General features: G+C 38.2%; 1 protein-coding gene and 1 pseudogene across 4 annotated transcripts in view; one reads left to right on the top strand and one right to left on the bottom strand.

Moving 5' to 3' along the window:
* Window positions 1-26582, top strand: part of CTNNA3 (catenin alpha 3) — a 1399627-nt gene that overhangs the window by 691604 nt on the left and 681441 nt on the right. The window lies entirely within an intron of this gene.
* The window catches only part of LOC308257712 (phosphoserine aminotransferase-like), a 48672-nt pseudogene that overhangs the window by 14430 nt on the left and 7660 nt on the right, over window positions 1-26582 (bottom strand). Inside the window, exon 2 of the transcript in view lies at window positions 17397-18361. The product of the transcript in view is annotated as a phosphoserine aminotransferase-like (transcript). The remainder of the gene's footprint in view (window positions 1-17396; window positions 18362-26582) is intronic.

Here is a 26582-nt window from a genome sequence, read left to right as displayed (position 1 = left end):
GTGGGAGTTTTATTTTGTTTTGTTTTTCTAGAAAACAGAGACAGAGATTTCATTCATATTGAGAGAATGGAATTGTGAGCTAATAGACATCGGTCTCACTAGTCTCTACAGCTGGACAATACTCCTCCAAGCATAGGTACAGACTTTGGCCCTTATCACTGATGGGCACCAAAGTAAGATTTCTGATTTTGGAAAATAGTTTTGAAGTATTCATGAAAATTTCTTTTTTAACCTTTCTTTTTACTCTTTCTGCCTAAACTGCTTAGGGTTTGTTATTTTAATTACCTTGCATCCTACTCCACACTTTTTTGTCAACTCTTTTCTGTATGCCTATATTTTAGTGGTTTGGTCTGTATCAACATAGAGATGTCCATTTCATGAAATGTTTTATCTACAAAACTAAGTAGTTACGACCATTCAAAATATTCCCAAGTCATATGCACAATCTGTAGAGAATGTGGCCTTAGGAAAAGGCGTAGCCTTTCCTTGGGCATATATGTGTATGGAAGGAAGTGTTTGGTTCTGTAAGATAAGTTAGAATGGTTTAGTTTTGGTCCCTCTACTCAGTTTTCGTTTCTTATGAAACTACAAATTGGAAAGCAATCCACAATTTTTTACCACTACTTTGAGAAATCTTTCTATAAATATGTCTTTAAATATATGACATAGTATAATGGTTAAGAGATTGGATGATGGAGTCAGACCACCTGGCTTTGGATTCCAATTCTTCAAATTAATGTGGTCTTCAATGATATTTATTTCTCTGAATCTTAGTTTCCCCATTGTTGAAATGGGATTGACAATATATCAACTATCTCTTAGGTTTGTTGTAGAGAGTAGATGTGTTAATATACAGAACAGTGTCTTGCACTATAAATGCTATATTTTTAGAAATTATTATTTATATCATATTCTTGCTTTAAGAATTAATTCTTTTTAAGTTTTCCTTCTTATTTTTGCTTCTCTTTTCCCTCAAAGCACTCATATAATCTATTTAGTTTATCATTGAGTATTTCATATTTCTTTATCAAGCTGACCTTTTTTCCTATTTTCCATTTTTATTGATTGGAAATAATCCTAATTACCCTTGTGAGTGGTATAAGAAGAGGGGGAATATCTAATCTTTACTTATAGCTGAGTAGTATTTCATTGTATATATGTATCACATCTTCTTTATTCAATCATCTGTTGAAGGATACTTTGTTGTTTCCATGTCTTGGCCACTGTGAATAATGCAGCACTGAACATAAGGGTGCATATATCTTTGCAAATAAATGTTTTCAAACATTTTAGGTAGATACCCATAAGAGTGATTTCTGGGTCATACAGTAACTTTATTCATAAATTTTTGAGGAACCACCATACTATGTTTTTACAATGCCCGTACCAGTTTACATCCCCCCAGCAGTGAATCAGGGTTCCTTTTTCTCTACATCCTCTTCAGACTTGATATTGTTGGTCTTGTTAATCATGGTCATTCTAACAGATTTGAGGTGGTATCTCATTGTAGTTTTGATTTGCATTTCCTTAATAGCTAATGAAACTGAGAATCTTTTCATATATCTGTTGGCCATTTGTATGTCTTCTTGGGAGACATGTCTGTTCAGGTCCTCTGTCCAGTTTTTAATTGGATTGTTTTCGTGTTGAGTTGTATGAGTTCTTTATAAATTTTGAAATTAACCCCTTGTCAAAGCTGTTGTTTGCAAATATCTTTTCCCATTTAGTTAGTTGCCTTTTTATTTTGTTGTTGGTTTCCTTTACAATGCAGAAACTTTTTAATTTGACATAATCCCACTCATTTATTTTTGGCTTTATTTCTCTTGCCTTTGGGGTCAAATTTATAAAATCTTCTCTAAGACCAAGGTCCAAAAATTTAGTGCCCATGATTTCTTCCATGTAATTTATTGTTGCAGATCTTATGTTTAGGTCTTTGATCCATTTTGAATTAAATTTTGTACATGGGACAAACTTTAGTCTAGTTCCTTCTTTTGCCTGTGGCTTTCCTGTCTTTCCAGCACCATTTATTAAAGAAGCTTTGTTTTTTACATTGTATGTTTTTGACTCCTTGTCAAAAAAAATGCTAATATACATATGGTTTTATTCATGGGCTCTCAATTCTGTTACATTGGTCTCTGTGTCTATTTTTATGCCAATATCATGCTGTTTTGATTATTGTCCACTCTGTAGTACAATTTAAAGTCATGTAGTTTGATACCTCCAGCTTCGTTCTTTATTCTCAGCAATACTGCCATTTGTGACAACATAGATGCACTTTGAATATATCCAGCCAAGCAAAATAATTCAGTCATAAAAAACTAAGAACCATATCATTTCACTCATATGCGAGATATAAAATGGAAACTCATTGACACAGAAAAGTATGGTGGTTATGAGAGAAAAGGGGGCTGGGGGATGGTAAAGGGTGAAGGGGAGCAAATATACGGTGACGGAAGATGATCTGCCTCGGAGCGGTGGGAACACAATGCAGTTCTAGAATAACGATCATGTATCATAGAAATGTACACTTGAAACCTATACAATCTTTTTGTTGGTTTGTTTAATTTCATTTTACTTATTTCTTTTTAAAATGGTCCACAGTATTACAGATGTCTCCCATTTTTTCCCCTCTGCCCACCCCCCTCACAACACCAGGCCTTCCTCATACTGTTGGCTCTGTGCATGGGTTATGAATATATGCATATATGTGAAACCTACATAATCTCATTAACAGATGTCAACCCAATAAATGTAATAAAACAGATATTAAAAGAGAGAAAACACTATTATTCATTAGCAGTAAAACTTTGCCTTTTAAAAATAAATCTTGTTTCATAAAAAAAAGTAGAGAAGTATCACTTTAAAAATTCAAAAATAGAAAATGAAGACTAAGTGGGAAAGCTGAAAAAACTTTCTTGGCACTCAACATCACAGAACTTAGTCAATACGGACTTTTTCTAGTTGTTCCCACTATACTGATTACTTTGCATTCTCTCTCACTGCGCCTGGGGCCAACACACAGACGTTCATTTATTTTCCTGGAATATAGATATTATAACTCCTTCAAACATTATCTCCTGCTGAGATTGATGGACATTTTCAAGGAACTAATTCTTTAGACCTTCAGCTGGTAATTTCTGACTGTTCTCTAGATCTATTGATTCCTCTTAGCAATTTGAGTTTACAGATGAGTATGTAAAAGTGGTGGCTTGAATTTTCTGATAAAAGTAACCATCTTAGAACACCTTTCTTTGTTTTACAACTATTTATTTGTATTACCAAGAATACAGTTGAAGATTATATTATAAAAAATGAGTCATTTAGATAAAAAGTAAAAAATATCAATCAATACATAATTAAATTTGCTCTTCAAAGAAAGAAGATTTTTAACAGAATGTTCTATTATTTTCATAAAATTAATTTTTATGAATAACCCAACACCAGCTACAGGTTTGATGACTTGCTGGAAGGCCTCAGAGGGCTCAGGATATTGACTCATGGCGATGAATTATTACACTGCAAAGATACAAAGCAAAATCATCAAAGAGAAAAAAAAGAAAGGGTTGTAATTGAAAGAAAACAGGCTCAAACTTCCAGAAGTCCTCTCCCAGGGGAGTCACACAGGGCACATTTAACTTCTCTAGCATCAAATTGTAACAACATGTGTTAAATGTTATCTACTAGGGATGCTTGACTGAGCCTAGAAGCCCATGGTTTTTGTCGGGAGCTGGCTCTGTAATCACCCTCTGCTTATAATCTGTATCAAAATTCCAGATTCCTAGTAAAAAGCAGGTCTTCAGCATAAACCATATTGTTTGTACAAATGTGTAGGCACAGGGAACTACTTTTCTTAATTAGGGAAAACTTAATATTAGTTTAGGGAGACTATTTGCCATTCAAGTTCTGAGATTTCAGCCAAAGGTCAAGCTTGCAAATAGGCCTTTCTAGGGGTAGCAGTCTCAGGCCTGCTATGCTAACTATATTCTCTGCACAAGCTAAATCCAACATAGTTCTAAACCCACATATTCTTCTAAAATTTTGTTTTAATGACAACCATTATACAACAGGTTAAGGCCTGAAAATAACTGAGGGAAGCAATATAGATTTTATATTACAGAAGTTTAATACATATTAATCTATTTAGTGCTTTTTGAAAAAATTGGTGCCATGATCTCCTTTTAACAGTTTATAAAAGGAGTGATCCTTTCACTAGACTTCTTAGAGATTGTACAACAATAACAAAAAGTAAAATAAATAGAATGTATGAACATAAAAAAAACAACTAAGTGTTGTTCGGGGTTCAGGACAAAGGATTTAATGTTTATTCTCATTATTAGATGAGAAAGTCCAGGAGGCAGAGTGTCCGAAGAAGTGATACTGAGTAAGGAGATAGATGACAGTTTGTAGGGATGATGCTGACATTCACTAATGAGGAGTTTGGGCAGCTGCAGATACCAGGGCCAAAGTCACACATCACAATGATTCCATAAACAAAACAGCAAACTCAAAACAAATCTTTTTAAAAGAAACCAGGGAGTTCTTGGGTTGTCTAACAGGGTTTCCATATGTTAGAAGCCAATTTAAGAGCTTGTAGTGTATTTTTTTCCTGCATCTTTGATGAACCACAGAAATAAATCTAAGATAAAACATGTTTTCCATCTATATACACAGCTAATTACAGCAGGCAGTAGTTAAGACAAAAATTAAATCAGATAGCTAGGGGAGGTTAAAGAATTTACCTTTGCCTGAAAATGTTCAGAAATGTCAGTAGCAAGAGATAAGAAAGAAAAACAATACATATTTACCCCTGCTTTAAAAAATTCTGGCATCTTTGACTTTAGCTGGTTTAGTAGTTCATTGGTATCATAAGAAATGTACAATTTTTTGGCCAATTTGATGCAATTATTAATGTAATAATGTAATGCCCATTATTTTTTTTTCATAGGAAATCTGGGAAGTAGTTAATCCTAGTTATTGATTTTAGAGCATGGATTTTGGAATCAGAGAGACCTTAGTTGAAAGCTTAACTTCATTCAGTATGCTAGCATTGTGTTTATTGATGGACAATACAGCTTCTCTATACCTCAATTTGATTACCTGTAAAATGAGAATTATGCTGGAAGTTAAATGAGATATTGCTGAGAAATGCTTATCTATGTTTTAGTAAAAACTATCCTATCTCATAAAAGAGTAATATGCAAATTAACCACCACTCTGCTACACCCACAAGCCACGCCCAACATCCAATCAGGAGAAAGTATGCAAATTAACCCAACCAAGATGGCTGCGAACAGGAGGCTTGGGTTGCCCCCAGCGATGGAGGAAGCCAAGCTTTCCACACACCCTGGCCAGCCCAGGCCTCCACTGAAGGCTACAAAGTTTCAATTATAGAAGATAAATAAATCCCAACAAAAATGGCTGCAGCCACGGAGCAAGTAGGAGTCTTGGCTCCACTCAAGGCCACAAAGTTTCAATTATAGAAGATAAATAAATCCCAGATACCAGGGCCTCCGCTTGGGTCGCTGGGGGGCATGGCCGGCCTGAAAACCACCCAGGCCGCTCACCCAGGCTGCCCCACACCTCAAGGGAACCCCCACCCTGATCCAGGACACCCTTCAGGGCAAACCAGCTGGGCAAACCCCCACCCATGCACCAGGCCTCTATCCTATCTAATAAAAGAGTAATATGCAAATTGACCATCACTCCAACATACAAGATGGCTGCCCCCATTGGACACAAGATGGACACGACAAGATGGCCAGCAGGGGAGGGTAGTTGGGAAGGGACCAGGCCTGCAAGGGAGGGCAGTTGTGGATGATCAGGCCAGCAGGGGAGGGCAGTTGGGAGGGACCAGGCCTGCAAGGGAGGGCAGTTGGGGGCAATCAAGCCTGCAGGGAAGGGCAGTTAGGGGTGACCAGGCCTGCAGAGGAGGGAAGTTGGGGTGACCGGGCCTGCAGGGAAGGGCAGTTGGGGGAGACCCAGGCCTGTAGGAGAGAGCAGTTGGAGGGGACCAGGCCTGTAGGGGAGGGCAGTTAGGGGTGATCAGGCCTACAGGGGAGGGCAGTTAGGGGCAAACAGGCTGGCAGGGAGCAATTAGGCATCAATCAGGCTGGCAGGGGAGTGGTTAGGGGGTGATCAGGCTGGCAGGCAGAAGCGGTTAGGGCAATCAGGAAGGCAGGCAGGCGAGCAGTTGGGAGCCAGCAGTCTTGGATTGTGAGAGGGATGTCTGAATGCCCGTTTATGCCTGATCCTCCTGGGATCGGGCCTAAATGGACAGTCGGACATCCCTCAAGGGGTCCCAGATTGGAGAGGGTGCAGGCTGGGCTGAGGGACACATGCCCCATGCCTGAATTTCATGCACCTGGCCTCTAGGCCTATCTAATAAAAGAGTAATATGCAAATTGACCATCACTCAAAGACACAAGATGGCCACCACAAGATGGCCTGCAGGGGAGGGCAGTTAGGGATGACCAGCCCAGCAGAGGAGGGGAGTTGGGGGTGACCAGGCCAGCAGAGGAGGGCAGTTGGGGCAGACCAGGCCAGCAAGGGAGAGCAGTTGGGAGGGACCAGGCCTGCAGGGGAGGACAGTTGAGGGGAACCCAGGCCTGCAGGGGAAGGCAGTTGGGGGAGGACCAGGCCTGCAGGGGAGGACAGTTGTGGGGGACCCAGGCCTACAGGGGAGGGCAGTTGGGAGGGACCAGGCCTGCAGGGGAGGGCAGTTGTAGGGGGGGACCAGGCCTGCAGTGGAGGGCACTTGCTGGGGAATCAGGCCTGCAGGGTACGGCAGTTGGGGGGGACCAAGCCTGTAGGGGAGGGCAGTTGTGGTTGATCAGGCCAGCAGGGAGGGCAGTTAGGGGTGACTGGGCCAGCAGAGCAGGGCAGTTGAGGGAGACCAGGCCAGCAGGGTAGGGCAGGTGGGGCGGGGACCCAGGCCTACAGGGGAGGGCAGTTGGGGGGGGGACCAGGCCTGCTGGGGAGGGCAGTTTGGGGAGGCCAGGCCAGCAGGGGAGGGCAGTTAGGGGCAATCAGGCTGGCCGGGGAGCAGTTGGGCGTGAGTGGTTAGGGGGTGATCAGGCTGGCAGGCAGAAGTGGTTAGGGGCAATCAGGCAGAGGCAGGTGAGCAGTTGGGAGCCAGCAGTCCTGGATTATGATAGGGATGTCACCAGGATCGGGCCTAAATGGATGGTTGGACATCCCTCAAGGGGTCCCAGATTGGAGAGGGTGCAGGCTGGGCTGAGGGACAACCACCCCCCCCTCCCCTCCCCCCCCTCCCGTGAACAAATTTCATTCAGTGGGCCTCTAGTCTATTAAATAAATGATCATTTATTGTTGTTGCTATTATATAGTAGGTGCTATGGATATAGTCCCTACTCTTAAGGACTATATATGGTGAAAGACATGTAAATAAACTCTCAAAATGCTTTTGTTAATTATAAAAGCAACTTTATTGCACATAATGATTAAATATCAGGTGTTCCTTTACTTGATATATTGTTTCACCAAGATTTTTTTTTTATTAAAATTTTTAATGTTGACATAATTGCAAGTGTCCCCATTTTCCCAGCACTTTGCCTACCTCCACCTACCCCTGTCTCCCCCTCTCTTGGCCTTCACCAAACTATTGTCCCTGTCCGTAGGGTATACATATATGTTCTTTAATTCCTTCACTTCTTTATCCAGTCACGTCCAACTCCTCCCCTCCAGCACTGGCCAGTCTATTCCATGCACCCATGCTTCTGGTTCTGTTTTGTTCATCAATTCCTTTTGTTCATTAGATTTCTGCATATGAGTGAGATCATGTGATATTTATCTTTCTCTGACTGGCTCATTTCATTTAGCATAATACTCTCCAAGTCCCCCAATGCTGTTGCAAATGGTGAAAGTTCCTTCTTTTTTTTGATATGCAGTAATAAAAGTTGAAATGAGGCACCAAATTGAACAGAAGTGGAAGATATTATTTTGCCTTTCCAAAGATATTAACTTTCTTTCCAAAGGCTTTCCTAAAAGAATAGGATAGGCTTTGGAGAGGAAGTGAACTCACTGCAGCCTTACAATTTACAAGTGAATGTTTTATAGGTGAAAAGAGGGAAGGAACATTCCAAGCAGACAGAGTCCATGCACAAATGTATGTTTAGGGAATTATAAGTAGTTGATATTGGTGGATTGTACAATATGAAAGTTAGAAGCAGGGAAAGGGACTGAAGTGGAAAGCCGGAACCAAACCAAAATAAAGTAATAATCTCCCTCTTAGGAAAAAAAGTGAATTTTTTAAATGAGGCATATTTAAATTAAATGTGGAAATTTTACATCTTACAGTAGTTTGATGTATTTTAAAAAATACGTTCACTAGTGTAACTTACACTCCAACAAGATGTAGAATAGAGATATAGAATATTTACAAAATGCCATTATGTTCATCCAGCTCCCTAGAAGACACATTCCCTCTAGCTCAGATTTCTTTTGCCAAAGATTAGTTTTGCCCAGTTTATAATTTCATATAAGTGACTTTTGTAAGGCTTCTTTTACTCAGTGAGCTATTTTTGAGATGCTTGCATCAACAGTTTGCACCTATTTAATTACTGAGTAGCATTCCTTTGAGTCAATATACTACAAATTTATCCATTTTCACCTGGCTGGTGTTGCTCAGTGGTTGAGTGCTGACCCAGGAACCAGGAGGTCATGGTTCAATTCCTGGTCAGGGCACCTGTCCAGGTTGCAGGCTTGATCCCCAGTGGGAGGGCATGCAGAAGCCGATCAATGATCCTCTCTCAGCATTTCTGTTTCTATCCCTCTCTCCCTCTCCATTCCTCTCTCTGAAATCAATAAAAACACATTTAAAAAATGTATCCATCTTCATGCTGATGGACATTTGAATTGTTTCCAGTTTGGGACTATTATGAATAGAATGACTGAATATTTCTGTACAGTTTTTTTGTTGATATATATTTTCGTTTCTTTAAGGTATATAATGAGGGGGATTGTTTGATCATAGATATATATTTAATGTCAAAAGTAGTTGCCAAATCTTTTTTCAAAGAGGTGGTACAATTTTACACTGCCACCAGCAATGCAAGAGAGTTCCAAATTATTCCACATATTTCCAACATTAGGTGTTATGATTTTAGACATTTTAGTGGCTGTAGAAATAGTATTCAGTTCCATAATGCTTTTAGTATAGAGTAATTTTTCATGTGTTTATTAGTCATTTTATATTTTCTTTTGGGAAGTGTCTGTTCAAAAAAACTTCCCCCATTTTTATTGTTTATATTTGTCCTCTTATTATTGTGTTGGTGTTATATATCCTTTAAACAAGTCCTTTGTTAGATGTGTGTATTGTGAATATTCTCTCCCAGTTTGTGGCATGCCTATTCATATTCTTAAGTGTCTTTTTATGAGCAGTCTAATTTGTCATATTTTTTTATAGTTACTACTTTCTGTATCGTGTCTAAGAAATCTTGAAGATTGTGAATATGTTATATTATGTTTTCTTCAAGAAGCTTTCTGCTTCTTATTGATTAACCATTTCAAATTAATTTTTGTGCATAGTATAAGAACAGAATTGAGGCTCATTTTTCAAAATACGGTTATCTAGCTGTTCCAGCACCTTTTGTTGGGCTTACTTTTTCCCACTGATTGCTCTAGAGCAGTGGTTCTCAACCTTCCTAATGCCACAACCCTTTAATACAGTTCCTCATGTTGTGGTGACCCCCAACCATAAAATTATTTTCGTTGCTACTTCATAACTGTAATTTTGCTACTGTTAATGAATCGTAATGTAAATATCTGTGTTTTCCGATGGTCTTAGGTGACCCTGCTAGCGGTTCTCAACCTGTATAAATCGATATTCACATTACGATTCATTAACAGTAGCAAAATTACAGCTATGAAGTAGCAACGAAGATAATTTTATGGTTGGGGGTCACCACAACATGAGGAACTGTATTAAAGGGTCGTGGCATTAGGAAGGTTGAGAACCACTGCTCTAGAGGCTTTGTAAACATATATTAATCCTATAAATATGGGTATATTTCTGGACTCTCTTTTCTGTATTATTTATTTACATATCTGCCCTTTTACATATTTTCTTGATTATTGTAGCTTTATAGGAAGTCTTTAAACCAAGTACTGTTATTATTCCAAGTTTTTTTTTTTGAGAGTGTGTTATCTATTCTAGATTCTTTGCATTTTCATATAAATTTTAGAATCAGCTTAACAGTTTTTACTATGAAAGCCTGCTAAAATTTTGATTGAGATTATATTAAAGTTGTAGATTAAATTTGGGCGATTTGACAATGTAACTGTGTTCACTTTTCCAATCTATATGTAAGTCATCGGTATCTATTTACTTAAGACTTACTTACTTTGTCTTGGAAATATTTCATAGTTTGCAGTGCTAAGTTTTATTCATTTTTTTTGTTAAATTTACCCTTGAGTGTTTTATGACATTTGATATTTCAAATGATATTGTTCTCCAAATTCCATTATTCATTTGTTCCTTGCTGGTAAATACACATATAATTGCGTTGTTTTTTTCTTACATATATCTTGTAGCCTAAGATCTGACTAAACTTACTAGCTCTAATATTTCAATAATGGATATCTTGTGATTTTTGTGTGTGCATAATCATGTCTGTGAATCATGTTTTCTGAGACACTTTTTCTTATTCCATTATAGTTAGTATTTCTCTTAGATTTTTTTTCTTGCCTCATTGCATTGGCTAGGACCTCCAGCATAATGTTGAATAGAGTTATGGAGAATGGACATTCTTGTCTTAATTACAATCTTAAGAAAAAGAAACACATTTCATATTACGTTTAGACTTATCTTTGGTTGAGAAAATTCACTTCTATTCCTAGTTTACTGAGATATTTTTTTCATAAATGGGTGTTGAATTTTCTCAAATGCTTTTTTCTATGTATATTTAAATGATCATATACTTATTTGCCTTTATTCTGTTAATGTAATGAGTGGTATTGATTTCTGAATATTAAACAAACCTTGCATTTTTGCGATAAAACTTAGCTGACTGAGATGACTTATTCTTTTTATACAGTAATGAGTATAATTTGCTAATATTTTGTTAAATTTGTTGTATGTATAATTATAGAGTACATAGAACTGTTAAAGTTAATGTATAAATTTGTAGAGGATTGAGTTAAATTCAGAGAGAATTTAATGAAGATAATTTTAAAGTATCTTTATTCAGTTTTTGTATAGCTATAGTTCTTTGGTGATTGTCTACCTTTTTGAGACAAAATTGTGTTATACTTCTCTAGAAATATTTAAATTTAAATAATATTTTTAAGTTTATTAGGAATATTTGAAAATTGCCATACCTTATTTATCCCATTTATTCCTTTTGTGTTATTTTCATTTCCTCATAGTAAATGTCTAAAATATTTTGCTATTTCATTGTTTTTAATATAAAGAATTGATTTTGGATTTCTTTTTTATATCCACAGATTTCATTTTTTAAAAGTATTGCTGTGTTTTATCAAATGTATAATTCAATGGATAGCAAGATACATCATTAACTTATATCCCACTAAGAAAGCAAACAAAATAATAAAACACTGCCAAATAAGTGTTGATACACTGCTTCTTTTATCTCTTATGATCTTTTTAAAAAATATTTTATTTATTTTTTACAGAGAGGAAGGGAGAGGGATAGAGAGTTAGAAACATTGATGAGAGAGAAATGTTGATTCAGCTGCCTCCTACATACTCCCTACTGGGGATGTGCCCACAACCAAGGTACATGCCCTTGACCAGAATCGAACCTGGGACCCTTCAGTCCACAGGCCAATGCTCTATCCACTGAGCCAAACTGGTTAGGGCTCTTATGATCTTTTTATTATATTTATTGAAAGAGCCCTTTTGATAGCTCAGCATGTTTTAAAAACATTTATCACTATTGTGCATAAATCAAAGAGGAAAAATAAGCAGAATACATGGATTAAGTTATTACTTTTCACATTCAGAATCTAATTCTTCTAAATATTTCAGTCATTTGTACATATGTTTTTCCCTCGATAATGTGCTCTGTGCCACCAAAATATTGGTGATTCAACTTTATTTAACAGTATTTACTTAGTATTTCCTATAGGAAGTGCCATCTAGCAATATATTCTCTCAGTTTTTGTTTATCTTAGACTCTCTTTTTAACTTATTTTGAAGGATATTCCCTCTAGATATGGAATTCTAGATTTTCAAGATTTTTATTCTTTTATCACTTTCAAGGTGCCATTTAACTGTCACCTAGCTTTCATAGCTTCTGTTGGGAAGAGAGAGAACATTAATATTGTTTCCCTAAAAATAATGACACTTTTTCTCAGCTTGTTTTTTAAATTTTGTTTGTTTTGCTCATGTGTGATTAAACTGTGATGTGCCTAGTTCTGTTTTTATTAAAGTTATTCCAGTTGGGGCTCACTGAGGTTCTTGAATCTGTGGGTTTTTCATTCTTTAGATTTGTAAAATACATAGCCATTTTTTTTCCAAATATTGATTGCCTTAGTCTCATTCTCTCTAACCTCTCTTTTTGAGACACCTCTTAAATGTATGCAAGACTTTTGGATTGTGTCCCACATTTCTCTTTTGCTCATGCCTGTGGTCCTCTCTTCTACTCTTGTGCTTGTAATTTACTAATCCCATTAGATTCTGTGTCCAGTCTACTGTTATTCCTGTGCAGTGAGTTAACTTCAGATATTATATTTTTCAGTTTTAACATCTCCATTGTATACATTATATACTTAATTTTTCGGTGTACTCTATATTTTCATACATCTTATTTATTTATTGTTCATTTTCATTGAAGTATTAATCATAGCCATTTTGAAGTCCTTGTCTGTTAATTCCATTATCTGGAACAACTCTGGATCTATTGCTATGGGTTCTTTTTTTCCTGATTCTTCACATGCCTACTTAATTTTTATTGTAAGCTAAACTTTGTGGATCATGTGTTTCAGAGGCTCCAGATTATTTTAATTTTCCCTTAAGAGTTTGAATTTTATTCTGACAGTGAGTTGAGTTATTGGCAGATCATTTTGATTCTGTCAAATTTGGTTTAGGTTCTCTTTGTAATTTTTAAACCATGCATTTTCCCCCTTTCCTTTTACTAAGAACAACCATATATATATATATATATATATATATAACCTTTGAATTACATTCTTTTGAGTTGTACACTTTATTTTGTTTGTTTAGCTGGCTGAATCCCCCTGCAGATCTGTGTATGCATGATAGACTAATGCAAACGGTCCATAGAACAATTGTAGATGTCTAGTAGGCTCTCTTTCAATATGGCTTAATAGGCCTTAAATATTCTTTTTAATTCTTATTTTTTGGGTTTTCTGAGATTTTGAATAGATGAATCATGTGGCAACATGACTACAGTACTATCTATGCACTGATATTAGAATCTTTTTGTATAATCATTTAAACTAATAGAAGTTTACCTGTTAGGGCCTCAACTCCTCGAATTCAGTGTACTATCTCTAGTTCCCTCTATTTTCTCTTCAGTATTTTATGAGACGTGGAATCTCAAACTGAATATAGAAAGAGCTACTGATTTTTATTGGATTAGTCAACGCTTTGATTACCTAAAATAGTTGTACCTGCAATGAGCTATAGAGTTTCATAATCTCTCATTCTTATATCATTTTCACAATTGTTTTCATTTATTAAAAACTACCTATGCTATTTTTTTTGCCTAGCATTTTTTAAAACAAATTTTAAATCATCTCACTTAAAAAAATAACAAAACTCATCCCAAATGATAGTCAACAATTCTAAACATATGTTAACTGCCGGACATAGTTATTGACATTGTTATTAATTTTGAAATATATATATACACACACGTGTGTGTGTGTGTGTGTGTGTGTGTGTGTGTGTGTGTGTGTGTTTATGAGTATTTTAGTGAAAACTTAGAGAAGATTGAGTAATATGTGTCGGCTAAATGAGATTTGGTATTTCTGAGCTTTAATTCTTCATTGACAATGGAGACAAAAGCAATTTTGAAAGTTTCAGCCTGCAAATGGATACTTCATATCTGCTGAACTAATTACCAAACAGTATTAATAGTCTTTTTGTGGTAAGATATATTTTAAAGGCCAATCTAAGTCATATCTGAACAAATCTATAGTAATTTACAAGGACTCTAATACTTGTTTTGTTGACATGATAAGATTCAGGGGAGTATTAAATGAGGTGACAGATATGAAAATATGTAAATAATTATGTAAATTTTTAGTTTAGCTTATTTTCCCTATTCCATGAGCTTAAGTCAATTTGTAGACTGAAGAAAGTATCAACCCAGGAAGACCCCTGCCTCATCTCTCCAAAATGAGCAGAAATAAATAACCTTAGGTCCAGATCAAAGACAATAATAGACACTTTAGAAAGAGCAAGCCCTAAACAAACTATTGATTTGATTTTCCTTTTTTAAAAAATTGTCCTTTAAAAACAGGAATCACACACACACACACATACACACAAACACACACACACATCCCTATTGCCAGGGTCAAAATGTGTTATTGGATTTACACCAAATTCAAGGTTACAGTGGCACTATGCTCTTCCCAGCATTACCCAGGGGAAAAGGTTATTAAGAAGAACAAATAAAGGGAAATTGAATGGTTATGGGTTCAACTGCTCGAAAGCACTTAAAGGTTTCCTTTATTTTGCTATTTATTCATGCACAATGTCTTTAGTATTTAAATGTGCTCCTTTTTATTGCTGAATCCATTGAGGCAGTGAACTTTATCTTTTTGGGCTGTTTGTGTAAGTGTAAATGTAGGATTGCCATCCTGGGAACCATAATTTAATCACCACATAGATATCATTTAGCTGAAGACATTTTGCCTTACAACACTTACCATACAAGTGTTAGGGTGATATATTTAAATTATTTTCCAGCTTCAAGAAATATGCCTCCTCTGTGTTGGGACTTTGGTTGGGTCTGAGGAATTGGGAATAAGCATAGAGAATAAAGAAAGAAAACAATTACTTGAGGCACTTTGGTGGTCAACAAGTTGACATTCTTGACCTTGCTATTCAGTAGAAAATAACATATTTATAGGCTCTTCACTATTTCCAGTGTTGTTTTTCCTTGAAATTGTGTCAATAGACTTTAAACACATAGAATAGTTATTATTTGTTTGTTTCTAGACTGTTTGTACAAAAAGAAAAGAATAATAATGAAGGATTATGAAAAGGATAATAATGAAAAACCTAGATAGCTCAGAACATTTGTGGACTTGGGGAAAGAATTGACACTGTTGGAGAGTGATGGATAGATCATCCTGTTGAGAACAGTTTTACTTTGTCACATGGCACAAGGCCTCAGAAACCTTGTGCCATTCATTCATTCATTCATTCATTCATTCCTTGTTAATATTTAGTTGGTCTTTCTGGCTACTCTGTTTTAAAAATCCTTAATACTTGATTTTCACCTATGACATTTTCCATCATTTTCCATATTCATTCAAGTAAAGGATGGTTGTTGTTTAAGGCCTAAAATTCTACTCATTTAATTGGAGTCTTATGGGATCTTTTCAACATTTCTGTTCTCTTATCATGCTATTTTCTGTGCCCTTCTTATCCATTGTCTAATTTTGCTCCAACCAGGTTCTTTAGGATCTACTTCTGGCAGGTAATTTGATCTTAAATGCTTAGTATTAAAATGTACTAGTTTGAATTAAATGGATGTCTCAACAGAAGGTGAGTGGGAACTTTGATCTTTAGTGACTCACAATTTAAAATTTGCTTGTGTATTACTGTATCGGTGACTAATGTCTCATGTGAGAACCAACTTGATATAGCTGAAGTAGGGGGAAAGGTGCAGAATGTGATCCCAGGACAGAGAATAAATTGAAGTGCTTTTTTATGTAGTTTCAGAAATATTTACTATACTGACATTTCAACAGAGCAGATGCCATGAGCCTATTTAATAGGCATCTAAATAACAGCTCGAGTTCAAAGGATATTACAATAAAAATGTTTAAGTAATGATAAACATTTAAAATATGTAGTGTATAGTATCATGTAGATAGTATGTACCCTACCACTTATAAAAATTTAATGAATCTATTTTCTCTTCTTCAAAATGTGAATACTAGTGTTCTACCTCAGAGTGGCTACTAAAGTAGATAAAGTACATACAGAGAATAGCACAGTTCCTGGTTTAAAATTGATGTAGATAATTAGGTAATTTTTAATTGGATACATTTATTTTAAGCTAAAAATCCCCATAAGAAAATTTCTTGGTAGGAATTTCAGAATATAAAAATACTATATCTCTGGATTGCCATTTGGCATCCAACATTGGTAGATTATGAACCTAACTCTCATATCAGCTCTGTCATTAACCAGCTGTTGAATTTTGGTGAGTTTCTGCCTCAGTTTCCAGATTTACAAAAATGAAGTAATTTCTGTTGATTTTACTGTGATTCTTTTGTTTTCTATATTCTGTTGGTAAATTAAAAGCAATTGTTGAAAACCCTTTAACACCCTGTGAACCTCTAGGAAAAATAATAACCTAAATAGAATGACTGTTAGGCAGACTGCTGCCTAGACTTGGATAGGTAGGTGATCTTTAGAAGTTCGTTCTAGATACTGCAAGTACTCCTGATACTATCGCCCATGGTGGGGAGCTTCTAAATCTTGTGAAGCAGCTTCAAAAGGGAGGAAAGGAGGGAGAGACAGAACTGTTGAAAATATAGTGCTCTAATGTACACAGTCAAGGATTCTAACAAATTCCCAAAGTCTCTCCATATATCACTGAGAACTGCATTATTAGAACTATAAATGTGTAGTGATATCAACTATTTGGCATTAAAAACAGACCTTGCTATATAACCATATGGTTTGTCACTTTTATCTCTTTATGAGAATAACACTATAAAGATATCCAATTGGCCCATTAGCCTAGAACTCCTAAATACTCACCACATGGTCAAGGCTGACCTGAATGAACAGCTGTGGAGCCCAGGCACCCCCCCCCCCACTGCTGTCATTTTGAAAAGAATCAAGATTCAGCACCTAGTGGACCCTCCACCCTCAATGCTACAAGTCTGTGGGTCTCCAGAAACATTAACTGCACTTGGTGTAAGTCCATGGGCAAGTTTGAATATTGAGATCTAGTTGGAAAAAGTAGCAGCCAGGACAACATACTCTGGAATCATTAGAAAAGCTAAAATAAGGTGTGTGTTTTTTAATGCTTCCAGGTCAAGTCAAAATTAAGGTGTCTGTTAAGTCTCACAAGCTTTGCAAAGTTGTGGATATTTTGCTGGTCTTTTGGGGAGGGGAGAAGAATCTACAATAAGCATGTTCCTTGGAGAAAAATATTGTGGTTAAGTTTATGAGCTGTTAAGTTAGTTTAAAATTTAATGCATACCTTATATTCATCTTCCTTCTGTTCTGGGGCTCCACTGGACATACATAGAATTCTTGAGGATTATCAATGATATCATAAATCATTTGAGATTTGATGGCTGCTACACAATCATTGTTCTTAATCCACTCCAGGACCAAGTCCATGACTAGATGCTGACGCAGGGAAGTGTGTGGTACCAGGAGTTGTTTCTAGCCTGCACTTTGTACTCCAGGACTGAGGGGCACTCTCTGAGGGCAAACCCCCAGCAGGCCATCACAGATGATCAGCTCTGTGACCCCCGCAGAGCCAACCATCAAAAATGAGCACCATCAAAAACCACCCCAACCTTGGAAACATTGACTTGGGTAGGAGGTCTGAGGACATGCCACAAACCAGCACAGCTCCCTTGACATCAGGGATACAATCAACTCCACACTTTACACAGTCTCATTGGCACAATATACACATAGGAGGTGTCTGGGCTGAGGGTCCAGGTGCTTGGGTCTAGAATTTTTGTATAACTCCCAAGTTTAGGGTGGATGATTTTCACAGTCCCGAACTTCTTGGCTTCTTCTGAGGCTTTAGCTGACCAAGCTCCAGTCACCACATAGTCCACACATCTTCCTGCTTTCAGTCAATCAGATTTAAGGGGACAACACTGAACTGGGCCAGGACACCTCCTTGCATAAAAATCTCCTTGTTGGGGTTGTCCAGAAGGGCTAATTCCAGCACAAGAGTCCCTGTGATTTTAAGAATCTTAGCAAAATCTAATGACCTGTGGCTTATTTCAAAAACATAGTCTAATAATCCTTTTTGTATCTCTAACACCACCAAGAGGTAGCCTGGTGGGCCAGCTGGAAATTGACCACTTGTCTTGAGGAGTCCTTGATGCTGCAGGCACTGCTGCCTCCAGTCAGCGGGAGAGAACTGAGCACGTGGGCTGTGGGCTGTGGGCTGTGGGCTGTGCGAGTCTCTGCCATGTGTTTCTTAAAAAATTAAAATTATGCTTTATATGAATTATTTTTTTTAAAAATATATTTTATTGATATTTCACAGAGAGAAAGGGAGAGGGATAGAGAGCTAGAAACATCGATGAGAGAGAGACATCGATCAGCTGCCTCCTGCACACCTCCCACTGGGGATGTGCCCGCAACCAAGGTACATGCCCTTGACCGGAATCGAACCCGGGACCCTTCAGTCCACAGGCCGACGCTCTATCCACTGAGCCAAACCGGTTTTGGCATATATGAATTATTGATGCTGGGTCACAAATAGAAAATAATGAAACATGAGGAATATAAATAGCCACTATGGCAATAATAATTCTTGTAAATGATTGTTGATTTCAAGTACCATTTTTAGTGCAGACCAAATGTAAATTACCCACCTTCAGACAAAATAATTCCTTTACAAGCTAATGTTAAAGGGTGTTTTATATGTACACTAAAGGCCCAGTGCATGAAAATTCAAAGCACTGGATGGAGGGTCCCCTCAGCCCAGCCTACCCCCTCTCACAGTCCAGGAGCCCTCAGGGGTGGGAGGCGACCCAGCGATCAGGGGAAGGCGACAGCCCCATCACAGCTCTGCCTTGGCCGGCCCTGGTTACCTGCACCTTGGGCTGGCCCTAGACAGTTGGGCAGCCACCATCTGAGGCTTGCCTGCGCCTTGGGCTGGCCCTGGCCGGCGGCGGGGCTGAGGGGACTGGGGGACTCCAGAGGCAGGCGCATGGAGTGGCTAGACCTGCCTGGGGGCGGGCCCAGCCGTGCTGTGCACCTGCTGCCCCAGCAGGGCTGAGGGGACTGGGCAACACCATCTTGTGGCTGTGGGCACCGCCATCTTTAAGGATATGGCAGTCAATTAGCATATTCCCTCCTTATTGGCTGTGGGTGCCCCCATCTTTGTGAGGGTGTGACAGTCAATTAGCATATTCCCTCTTTATTAGATCAGATAGATATGTTTTTAAAGAAAATACGGCATTTAAAATCAGCATTTGGTAAACTAAAGCTACACAGGCAACTGGTAAAATAGATTTAATAGGTAAATGTGTCATCATAATTTATATTTGTTAAGTACAATGTAACCAGTTTAAAATTTATTTTACAAAATAGTCCTGTAGAAGTTGTGCCATCTTCCCAGTGAATCCTTAAATATTTTGTAGTTTTTCCAAGTTAAACATGTACCAGGTGATAATGGATGAGTGTAACATGTAGCCCATTCATATAGAAATAAATATTGGTAAGGGTTTACTGCTTGAGGAAGAATTACTCCTTGCACTGGCAAATAAAAAAAATCTTGATTGTAACAAGGTCCATTCAGTCTCGATACTCTCATAAATATACACAGTGTCCTAATAACTATGAGTCATTAATTCATTAACATATTAAATAGTAATTGCAGTTTGTAAGTGCCAGGCATATACTAAGTGTTGGGGAGAGTGTGGTGAACAAAACTGACTCTGTCCTGCCCTAGCTGATTTGGTTCAGTGGATAGAGCCTTAGCCCTCAGATTAAAGGGTCACAGGTTCCACTCTGGTCAAGGGCATGTACTTCAATTACAGTCTGGATCCTTGGCCCTGGTCAGGGCAAGTGCAGGAGGCACCCAACCAATCAATGTGTCTCTCTCACATCTATGTTTCTCACTGTCTCTCCCATTCTCTCCTATTCTCTCTAAAAATCAATGGAAAATTATCCTTCTCTGGTGAGGACTAACAAAAAAAAGTGACTTAGTCCCTTACCCTCCTAGTATTTCTAGTCTATTTGTTAGGGAAGATCTACATTAATCAAAAATGAATTTATATTTATAAGCTGCAATAAGCATCGTGAGTGCTATGAGCATGGGAAGCACCATTGGAAATAAGATGATAAAAATGAGGAGGAAATAACCAGGGTTATTTCCTTGGCAGAAGCATCATTAGAAATAAGATGATAAAAACAAGGAGGAAATAACCAGGGTAAGATTATAGGGACTGGGAAATAGGAAGAGAATTTTGAGTTGAGATATCAACATAAACAGAACCCCCTGAAGAGGGAGGGAATGGCATGTTTATTAAGAATTAGGAAAGGTTTAATGATTGGAGCACAAATAGTAAAAAGGGAGCCTGAGATGGAGCTGGAGGCTTGGTTAGGCAGAGGCCAAATCATGGCCTTAACATAGAAGACCGTTGGGAGCTTTAAGGTTGTAAGGGCTTGGGTTCTGTTAAAATCTTTCAAAGGGAAAACATTGATGGGTTTCAAAGAGGGGCTCCTTGTTGTTATTGTTGTTAATTTTCACTCAACGGTATTTTTCCATTGATTTTTTTTGTTTAGACAGAGTGGAAGGGAGGGGGAAAGACAGAAACATTGATGTGAGAGAGACACATTGGTTGCCTCACGTATGTTGGAGCCGGGGATCTAGTCTGCAACTGAGGTACATGCCCTTGACCAGAATCGTACTCAGGGCCCTTCAGTCCATGGGCTGATGCTCTATCCACTGAGCCAAACTGGCTAGGGCTCTAGTGGTTCATTGATATTAAACTCAAAGTTCCTCTGCACCAAGAATGCAAAGAAATTAACTTATGTTCTGTATAAGATTGTGCCTCTTCTATCATTGTCTGATAGTCCTTGTTTGTGTCTGACACTGCTCTTGTCCCACATTTTCTTGGCTGGGATATTGTTGTTGCTTTTTTGTACATGGGTTCTTTTTATTTAATATCTGCTAATCTAATAATTTAAAGATCATTTTGTTTCTTTTTGTGACTCCACCAGTTTATTTATTTTAAATTAAATTTCTTGGCATAAAACATTGTTTAATAACATTCTATAGGTTGTAGGTGTACAACTTTATATCATCTGTATATTTCATTGTGTTCACTCACTACCCAAAGTCTAGTCTTCTATCATCATACTAGAGGCCCAGTGCATGAAATCGCGCATGGGTGGGGTCCTTCCACCTGGCCGGAGATCGGGGCTGATCAGGGCTGTCTCACCCAGTCCCCGAGGGAGGTTGGCCACCTGGAGAGGGACTGTGGGAGGGCCCCAGGGCATGTCCGACCCTGTTTCACCCAGTCCCTATCTGCCGGACCCCAGCAGCTAGCTAACCTACCAGTGGGAGTGTCTGCCCCTGGTGGTCAGTGCATGTCATTATGAACAGTTGAGCAGCCTTAGCATATCATTAACATATTACTCTTTGATTGGTTGAATGGTTGACCGGTCATCAGTCGACCAAACACTTAGCATATTAGGCTTTTATATATAGGATGTTTGACCCCCTTTAACTTCTTCATTCTCTCCTCACATCCCTTCCCCTGTGGTGCTATTGGTATCTGTGAATTTATTTTGCTTGTTCATTTGTTACTTTTTGTTTTATATCCCACATGAGTGAAGTCATGTGGTACTTGCCCTTTTCCATCTGACTTATTTCACTTAGCATCATACTCTCAAGATCCATCCATGTTGTCACAAATGGCTGAGTAATATTCATTGTATATATGTACCACATGTTCTTTATCTAAACATTGAACAAAGAACACTTAGGTTGTTTTCATGTCTTGGCCATTGTGAATAATGCTGCAGTGAACATAGCGCTACATGTATCTTTTTGAATAAATATTTTCACATTTTTCAGGTAGATAGCCAGAAAAGGGATTATTGCATCATGTGGTAGCTCTATTCTTAATTTTTTTGTGGAAGCTTTATACTATTTTTTCATAGAAACTACACCAATTTACTTTCCCACCAGCAGTGTATAAGGATTATGTTATCTCTACATCCTCTCCAACACTTGTTATTTCCTATCTTATTGATAATACCCATTCTAACAGGTGTGAGATTGTATCTCAGTGTGGTTTTTTAAAAAATATATATTTTATTGATTTTTTACAGAGAGGAAGGGAGAGGGAGAGAGAGTTAGAAACATCGATGAGAGAGAAACATCAATCAGCTGCCTCCTGCACACCCACTACTGGGGATGTGCCCGCAACTAAGGTACATGCCCTTGACCAGAATCGAACCTGGGACCCTTGAGTCTGCAGGTCGATGCTCTATCCACTGAGCTAAACCGGTTAGGGCTCTCAGTGTGGTTTTGATTCTCATTTTCATTATAGCTGGGGAAGTAGAACATATTTTCATATATCTGTTGACCATCTGTATGTCTTGGGAAAAGTATCTGTTCAGATCCTCTACTGTTTTTTAATTGGATAGTTTGTTTTTCTGTTGTTGGGCTGTATGTGTCCTTTGAATATTTTGATATTATCTCTTTATCAGCGGTATTGTTTGTGACAAAACAGTACTTATTTAATAGGGTCTATGAGAGAATGCAATAAAATAATGTCTATAGATCTAGTGCTTGGTACATTTTAAGTAAACTATTAACATTTGATATTATTGCTGTTATGTTATTGCTATTCTTTAGCCTTTGCTTCTCCTCCACATAGTCTGAAAAATTTGGCCATGGTTTTACATATTAATTCAGATAATATTGTAATATTGTCTTCGTTTTTTTTTTTTTTTTTTAATTGACTTTTAGGTAGGTAGGGAGAGGGAAAGAGACATCAGTATGAGAGAGAAACATCGACGGGCTGCCTCCAGTCCGCCCTCTTACCGGTGATTGAGATTGCAACCAGGCATGTGTCCTAAACAGGAATCAAACCAGCAACCCTTTGGTATACCAGATGACGCCCAACCAACTGGGCCACACCAGGCAGGGCATTTATTAGCTTTTTTTCTCTTTAACCTGAGTATTTCTGGCTTGTCGGGTCAAGGAGGTGGGGATAGGGAACAATTTTTTTGAGTAGAGAAATTTCCTAATTGAGGCATAATGCTTATTTTATAAAGAGTTGCCAGGTATATCTTTTCCTTTCATCTTTCCAGTGGCACATGTCTATGAGCTAACATGTAGCACCCTGTCCCTACCAGAGGACTGATTACATGCACAGTATGTGCTTTCATGGTAACAGGCAATGGCTCCTTCCCTGCTGACTCTGAAGTGCTCCCTGCCCATGCTGAAGTGCTGGTGCTCATGCACTTCTTGTCCAATATTTTGAATAGCACTGCTCTACTCCCACCCACTTTACTATTTAACTGCTTCAGGCACAATATAACCCAGGGGTCCTCAAACTACGGCCCGCGGGCCACATGCGGCCCGCCGAGGACACTTATCGGGCCCGCCGGGTGCCGCTGCCTGTCCTGCTTAGCAGCCGACTCATCCCGGTCCCACAGTGCGCATAGGAATTTGTTCATAGTTTTTTTTTTAAAGTATGAGGGACAGTGAACTGGCCCCCTGTTTAAAAAGTTTGAGGACCCCTGAATAACCTATATCAACATGAAAAATTCTCCACTTAATTATAGTACCAAGAACCCACAGGAATCAGTATCTTCTATTCTTCAACAAGTTGTTATAAAAAGTAAAATTTTTCTTAAATGGGTTGTATGTTTACATTGATTTAGCAGGGGTAATAGTAAATTTTCATGAATTTGGAAGCCACTGATTTTGACTTTAATTTCTTTCTATAAGAACATATGTTTAATAAGCATATTAATAGAGCAAAAAAGATGTTTTACTTCTAGAATGGTAGAAGAAAAATGTTTTTTTTCACGTACTTGTAACAAGTAGCCCACTTGTTATTTATAAATTATTACACTTAATTAAAAATGTGTTTATCACACATGATTCTTACCTACTAGTATTTAATAAAGGGCCTAAAAAATCCTTTAATTCACAGCCCAGCTTCAACAATAGCTATCTGCAATTATCATGGGTCCACAAACTTCCATATCTTTCAATAGTTATTTGATGTAGATTCGCACGCAATTGACACCTTCCTACAATCAGGTACAAGAAAGTCAAGTTTCATTTTTTAAAATATTTAGATGAGTGTGAATAAGCGACTTATGTAAATCATTTGAGCTCATTCCTTTAGTGCTTGCTGGTGTGGTTCTTCTAACGCAAGGCTTGTGCTTCTCTGTGTATTTTGTTAGCCTGTAAAGTTCTGACTGCATAAGGTTAAATCTGTATCTCATGCTCCATGATTTCTAGTGTGTTCATTTAGCTCTGTTTCCTTAAGGCTGATGGAAGGAGGAGTTAATATCCTCAGCCTTCTAATAGCAGACATTGGAAAGGATCACGCCTATCTCTCATGTTACTAACTCTCTAAGCCAGACTGCAAGAAATATTACAGGCAACAGATAGTTTTGTTTTCAATTCAGACACCCATTATTTTATGTTTACAGGCCATTTCTAATTCTGCATCCAAAATTTATGGTTGGTTCTGCTGAGTATCATCAAAACAATCTCCTGCAACTCAGCTGTGCTTCATCGGGAGCTTTGCGCTGCTTTATCAGTCTTCCCTGACGTCTAGGACTGATATATAGCACTACATCCAAATCACCCCAGTCCAGAGAGCTGGGGTTTATTACTCCCTAGATGCCTGTCTCACCTACTGCGTAGGCCAGTTGGCACAGGCTCAGTGAGAGGGAATGTTGACCCTTGGGAAAGAGAGCAGAGGTCAGTAAATAAAAACTTATCATTTGAGACTGAACCCATCTAAGCCAAACTAGATGGTATCATTTCATTAAGCTAAGTTTACTGAGTTTTGTTCAGTGCTAAATGATAATGAAGCAAAGGTGTTACCTAGTCTCCCTTGCAAATTGAAGTTGTAGAGTGCAGTATAGCTCTAGCCAGTTTGGCTCAGTGGATAGAGCATCGGCCTGTGAACTGAAGGGTCCTGGATTTGATTCAGGTCAAGGGCGTGTACTTTGGTTGCAGGCTCGATCCTGGGCCCAGGTCAAGGTGCGTGTGGGAGGCAACCAATCGATGTATCTCTCTCATCCATGTGTCTTTTTTTTTTTTTTAAATATATTTTATTGATTTTTTACAGAGAGGAAGGAAGAGTGATAGATAGTCAGAAACATCAATGAGAGAGAAACATCGACCAGCTGCCTCCTGCACACCTCCCACTGGGGATGTGTCCGCAACCAAGTTACATGCCCTTGACCGGAATCGAACCTGGGACCCTTCAGTCCGCAGGCTGACGCTCTATCCACTGAGCCAAACCAGCCAGGGCTCATCCATGTGTCTTTATCTCTCCCCCTCCCTTCCATTCTCTCTCTCTCTAAAAAAAAAAAGGAGTATAATCTCTTAAAGAGATAGTAAAATAGTGGCAGGAGCTGCTTCTGACTCAGAGGCACATTTCAAATGGTTATTTTATAGTTTCCCTTTTGAGTATAGAGTACTTGGTCTGCCTGTCAGATACCTGGGTGTTTTTTAAGCTCTGTTTGATAGCATTAATTAGAGCTACTGAAGGACCATAGGAATCTCTGCATTGATTGTCTGTAGAGGAATGACTCACTGAATCTGCATTTTTGAAAGGATGTGGTAGCTCATGCATCTATTATCCATAGACCAGATGATAATTTATTTTAAATAAATATTGCTCATTGGGCTGAGGATGAGAATATCTTTTGCCACCAGTGCCTACCTACTTTTGTGCTTTTGTTGTGCCCTGTCACTTGCCCCTCCTCACTTCCAGGGAAACTAAAACTAACAAAAGTGGACAAGGGTCTAGGCTTAGTCATAAACAGGCTTCCTATTTCTTCCTACTTAAATTGAAGACCGTTCAGTGCTTCCTGAGACTTCGCCTTCTGCCACGAAGTAGCAACAGGGCAGAGAGAAAAATAGAGGAAAAACCCACAAGTGATAGGGCAGTGAATGAGTCCTCCCCACTTTTTGTCTAACTCCCCTCACCAGGTAAGTTGCTACTTCCTGAGGGACCAACAACTGGAAATATTCCCCCAGTAGTGTTTCCTTCTGGTAAGTGAAATAAAAAATGCCCTTCATATAGAGAAATATAACCAGAAGGCAATACTCCCAACTCCAGTTGGTACATGAAGATCAGATCTGGAAGGGACCCCAAGAGGTCTGTCTGTTCCTGTACCCCATTTTACAAAAGAGGGAACTGAGCCCCATAGAGACAATGTGATTTGCCCAAGTTCATACATTCGATAAGTGGGAAAGTTAGGACTTAAACCCTGTCCTCCGAATCACTTAGTAGAGATTTTTTTCCCCCTCCACATCAATATTTGAATGAAAAAAATAAACTTAAAAAGATATATTTAGAATTAGTCTTAGAACAATTGCTTCAAATAGAGGAGAGTTTTCTTTGAAGTTGCATTGTGAATTTTATTTTTTTTTTAATTTTTATTTTATTTATTTATTTATATATATTTTTTGAGA

This window comes from Plecotus auritus, assembly GCF_963455305.1.
Source record: "Plecotus auritus genome assembly, chromosome: 9".
NCBI lineage: Eukaryota > Metazoa > Chordata > Mammalia > Chiroptera > Vespertilionidae > Plecotus > Plecotus auritus.
Note: the sequence above shows the minus strand (reverse complement) of the source record. Positions and strands in the feature narration are given on the sequence as shown.